Source organism: Dysidea avara, chromosome 1 (genome assembly GCF_963678975.1).
Source record: "Dysidea avara chromosome 1, odDysAvar1.4, whole genome shotgun sequence".
Lineage (NCBI taxonomy): Eukaryota > Metazoa > Porifera > Demospongiae > Dictyoceratida > Dysideidae > Dysidea > Dysidea avara.
The window spans coordinates 54,722,830-54,728,164 of NC_089272.1; the positions used below are offsets into that span (position 1 = coordinate 54,722,830).

General features: G+C 38.3%; 1 long non-coding RNA gene across 6 annotated transcripts; it reads left to right on the forward strand.

Annotated features, from left to right (window-relative positions):
- Positions 1-2,175: 2,175 nt before the first annotated feature.
- LOC136236281 (uncharacterized) lies at positions 2,176-3,810 on the forward strand. Of its 6 annotated transcripts, none has more exons than XR_010692069.1 (7): positions 2,178-2,543; positions 2,591-2,702; positions 2,751-2,851; positions 2,901-3,134; positions 3,200-3,250; positions 3,305-3,363; positions 3,420-3,810. It is a non-coding gene; the product is annotated as an uncharacterized lncRNA (long non-coding RNA). The 6 variants fall into 6 exon arrangements; XR_010692067.1 differs by having other exon boundaries at positions 3,200-3,244; XR_010692063.1 differs by having other exon boundaries at positions 2,176-2,543; positions 2,901-3,244.
- The last annotated feature ends 1,525 nt before the right edge of the window (positions 3,811-5,335 follow it).

Sequence of the window (5,335 nt, forward strand, 5' to 3'; positions counted from 1 at the left end):
ACAGGTGATTTGTTTGCAGCTGAACTTTCCACATGATGGTTTCTTTGTAACTGAACTCTCTACAAGGTGACTTCTTCTAGCTGATCTTTCTACAGGGTGATTTGTTTGTAGCTGAACTCTCTGCAAGGAACCTTCTTCTAGCTGAACTCTCTACAGGTGATTTGTTTGCAGCTGAACTCTCTACATGATGGTTTCTTTGTAGCAGAACTCTCTACAAAGTAACTTCTTCTAGCTGATCTCTCTACAGGGAGATTTGTTTGTAGCTGAACTCTCTACAGGTGATTTTTTTGCAGCTGAACTCTCCACATGATGGTTTCTTTGTAGCTGAACTCTCTACAAGGTAACTACTTTTAGCTGATGTCTCTACAAGGTCACTAGTTTGTAGCTGAACTCTCTACATGATGGTTTCTTTGTAACTGAACTCTCTACAAGGTGACTTCTTCTAGCTGATCTTTCTACAGGGTGATTTGTTTGTAGCTGAACTCTCTGCAAGGAATCTTCTTCTAGCTGAACTCTCTACAGGTAATTTGTTTGCAGCTGAACTCTCTACATGATGGTTACTTTGTAGCTGAACTCTCTACATGGTAACTTCTTTTAGCTGATGTCTCTACAAGGTCACTAGTTTATAGCTGAACTCTCTACATGGGTTTCTTTGTAACTGAACTCTCTACAAGGTGACTTCTTCTAGCTGATCTTTCTACACGGTGATTTGTTTGTAGCTGAACTCTATACAAGGAAACTTCTTCTAGCTGATCTCTCTACAGGGAGATTTGTTTGTAGCTGAACTCTATATAGGTGATTTGTTTGCAGCTGAACTCTCTACACGATGGTTTCTTTGTAGCTGAACTTTCTACAAGGTAACTTCTTTCAGCTGACGTCTCTACAAGGTCACTAGTTTATAGATGAACTCTCTACATGATGGTTTCTTTGTAACTGAACTCTCTACAAGGTGACTTCGTCTAGCTATTCTTTCTACATGGTGATTTGTTTGTAGCTGAAGTCTATACAAGAAACTTCTTCTAGCTGATCTGTCTACAGGGAGATTTGTTTGTAGCTGAACTCTGTATAGGTGATTTGTTTGCAGCTGAACTCTCTACATGATGATTTCTTTGTAGCTGAACTTTCTACAAGGTAACTTCTTTCAGCTGACGTCTCTACAAGGTCACTAGTTTATAGATGAACTCTCTACATGATGGTTTCTTTGTAACTGAACTCTCTACAAGGTGACTTCTTCTAGCTTATCTTTCCACAGGGTGATTTGTTTTTAGCTGAACTCTCTACAAGGAAACTTCTTCAATTGATCTCTCTACAGGGAGATTTGTTTGTAGCTGAACTCTATACAGGTGATTTGTTTGTAGCTCAACTCTCTACATGGTAGTTTCTTTGTAGCTGAACTCTACAAGATGATATCTTCTAGCTGAACTATCTCTTTCCATACTTGCATGAACTCCCTACAAGGTAACTTCTTCTAGCTGATCTCTATACAGGTTACTTGTTTCTAGCTGATCTCTTGAATTCTCTTCAGGGTGACTGCTCTATTAGGATGACTGCTCTATTAGAGTATCTCATCTCGCACTTGCTGCATTAAGTTGGATTTCGTGTTATAACTCCGTGGCTTTAAGTCTGATTCTTCTACACCATTGAAGAGCCTTTCTAAGATGATTACTCCATCTGCAAAACGATTTTCAAAACATTACCCCAAGCGATTTATCTGGTAGGCGTGGCAAGCAGTCATTTTTTATTAGCTAATCTCGATTGCATAATTGTTACATACTGTTGGTTTTATCGTTGTATCTTCCTGGATTTTGGCTCGATTTCTTTCAAACAACAAAAGGTTTGAGGTTCAATAGTTAACCCGTTCATCCACCAATTTTCAGCTTCTTCCCATACGAGGTTTACCCTGTAGGTGTGACAACATATTGGTGTTATTTTTCGTGAATAATCGATCATAACTCCTTTCCTGTGTATCGTATTCTAGTCAAAGTTGGTACAGAGATGCGCCTTTATACCCCCCTTCTGTGTGCCAAATTCAAGGCTATCGGATATTGCGTTCGCGTTTTATAGCAGTTTTTGTAAGTGTGTGAAAAGAGGAAGAAAAATAAGAAGAATAAAACGAAGAAACTATAGTACGTTCGCGTTGAGCTGAATTCTGAGTTGTTGATTAAGAAGCCATACAAGATCAAAGGCTTTAAACATAATGTTTATGACGCATTTATTCGTAAGCCCATGTTACGGGCGCGCACTTAATTGTTGAGAATATGGCGTCCAGTGTACCGTCAGCGAGTGCGGAGCGAAACCCTTTTGGGAAGACGTTAAACAGCCAAACGAAGTATCTACTTATGAAACTATGGGAGTACTTTAAGCAAGAAGCGAAGAAATGTAAAATTTCTATCAACATCACGGAGAGAATCTCGAAGGCCACCGGTATTGTATCATGCCTTCTTTGCTGGGTTTTGGCATACATTACGCCACGCAAGGATTTCAAGGACATCCATTAGAATGGAGCACCGCAAGAAAGGCGATTTATTTACGCCAAGAAAAAGGTACAAAATGCACTTTGCACAAGCCCGCTCAATTCTGTAATCGTCAGGTACAAATGTTGACGAGTCCTTGTTGATACAGACAGTTTTAACCCAGATACTATCAGACAAGATCCATTCATTGTACGGAAGGGAGAAAATCTATCGCTCTCAAAGATTTTGGTAAGTTAAATTTTGAAACCTGGAACTTTGTCACTTACTCCGTCTTAGGCCAAACTTAAGAATGATGGTGTTTTCTCTGGGGGTAGAACATTGCTTTAAAGAGTGTTGAGTGATATGGGATTTAAGTACAAGACGATTAATGACAAGAGGTTAGCATTGAAACTGTTTGTACTTTAATTTCACTACATGTATGTGCAGGGTATGCTATGAGCAGCCCTGCACAGTCCATCAGTATCATAAATATTAAAGACGAACGAGGTGCAACAGAACTGAAGGAAGACCAGTTGTGTATTTGGATGAGACTTGGGTAATGAAGAACTTCTAGAGCAATTCCTCATCCAAATCGGCAGTGATAGTGAAGATGGTGGTATTAATGAATTGTCCACTAGCAGCAGCGGGTCCAAGTCTTCTTCTGGGCTTACTTCATCTGATGTAAGATTGTTTGATATTTGCAGCATTGGTGTTATAACTTGATTTTGTTCCCCTGGAGTCATCAGGTAGCTGGGAATAAACTCTGTGAAGTACATAAAAATACAGATGAAGTACGTGTAAGTGTGTGCACTTTAATAAAAAATATCATTGCTTTATTGTGCTATCCGAAGTTGAACATACCATCCCTTGTATATTTAATCAGTGCAGGAGTGTTTGGAAGTCACTACAGGTACTATCAGCCCAAATTCATACAAACAGTATTATTTCATTTGTTGAAACTTTTAGAGTTTTTTGGGAATGTAACTTCAAAAACAAAATGCTGGCTGGAAAAACTGTGTACATGTGTGGCGAAGTGATGAGAAAAGTATTAAAATGACAAATTGACTACATGGGAACAGAAGACGATAGTCAGCTGTGGTGAATGTGAAGTAAAATACATGTTGTTTGGCTCACTTGCAGGAACACCAATGCTACATAACGGATTTTGAGCTGTTATAATTTGGTTTTTTTCTCTTTTGAGGCTGAAGAAGTTTTTACCTGAATATAAGCAGGCCACTTATCTTCTAAATACAGTGCAACAGTGGCCCCAGCTCTTCTACTTATGCAACTCTGTTTTACACACACAAAATCTGTTTTATTTTTCTTGTAAAAGTGTATTACAGCCTCTTACATAAGGGATGGTGAAATCATGCGTGTTGAGGGCGGGTATATGACGTCTGGCTTCGCCACAAACATGTGTCAACATGACCATCAAAAGGCCGCGCTTTAGAGGCTTCCCCATTGAAAATGTATGGCGAAACTTTACAGTGCCATAACGGGAGTGTCTTACATTCGAATGAAGCGCTTTTAATATATTTTTAGCGGATCGAGAAGCGCTACGTATCGAGCTATACAGGAGCCCCATGCGATGTAGCAATCGTAAGTTATTAATCGTTTTTGAGGGTTCAGCTCAACGCGAACGTACTATAAGCCAATATTTGAAGACGGATATCTCGGGAACACTCGAAGTGATTTCACTCAAATTTGGAATGTGGAGTGCTGAAGTTGGAGGGAGTGTCCACAGCAAAAATCGTCTTGTTTCATCAAGGCAGCACAGAGCTTCGGAGGTGCAAAAATTGCATTTTCTTTCTTCCTGTCTATACTTACGGGTGTTGCGCGCCGGCTTCTTGGGCCGCACAACACACTACCATGTCTCTTGATAGTACATACACAGTTAAAAATCTAGGTTTCATACTTTTCTAGTAGCATCAGATATCTGCAAAGAACTTTCCCATCGTATTCTACAATTTTAGAGCTTTGGCGATCTTTATTATTATTATTATTATTATTATTATTATTTAATGGGCTTGTAGATGCCAAGGCAAGCAAACTTGGCAGGCTAGGCCGCAGGCCTTTGAAGGTGCCCATATCTAGATTGCTTCCAAAAATTATCCAAGCGCAGCTTGAAGGTTGCAACTGTTGTTGCTAAAATGATATCTTCAATTAGAGATTTCCATCTAAATTAAATAATTAACATTCCATACATTCATTGGTATGAAAAATATTTTGCATTGTTTCAGGTCATTTTAGTGCAAACCCCACCTCAATCAGTGGTTCCTATCAAAAGATATAAGGAAAAGAAGTTGACAGTGTGATGATTTTTGTGTACAGCTTTTTCAGTGCTTTTTATGTATATTGCATGGCACCAAACACAATATTCAAAGTGTCATAAATCTAGATAGGAAACTAATAATGACATGAAATTTTCACCACATATCTATTTTATGAAGAACAGAATATGAACTAAGTAAAACCTCTCAAAAGTGACCACTTCTTTGTAGACTGACCACTAGAAATATTACATGAATCAAGTGATTCACAGATAAAACTGTGTGTATTGTGTAATACTAAGTACACACAGGTACCTAATGCATTTTCAGGGATAACTAACTAGAAAAATTAGTAATATTTTATAACATGGCAAGTACTGGCATCACAAGTCACAATTAACACATACTTTGGAAACATGACGATCAATAACACAATGTAAGAGCAACATTATTTTTAAAATAGATTTGTTTGGACACTACATCCTCAGCTTTATTTGTCACACTGTAAGCACTAAGGATGATAATTATTATATAACACAATGACATCACTATACTACAAAGAGAAATTATAAATAGTTGCTGATCAAAATTACAATCACTGAAGCTGCTATA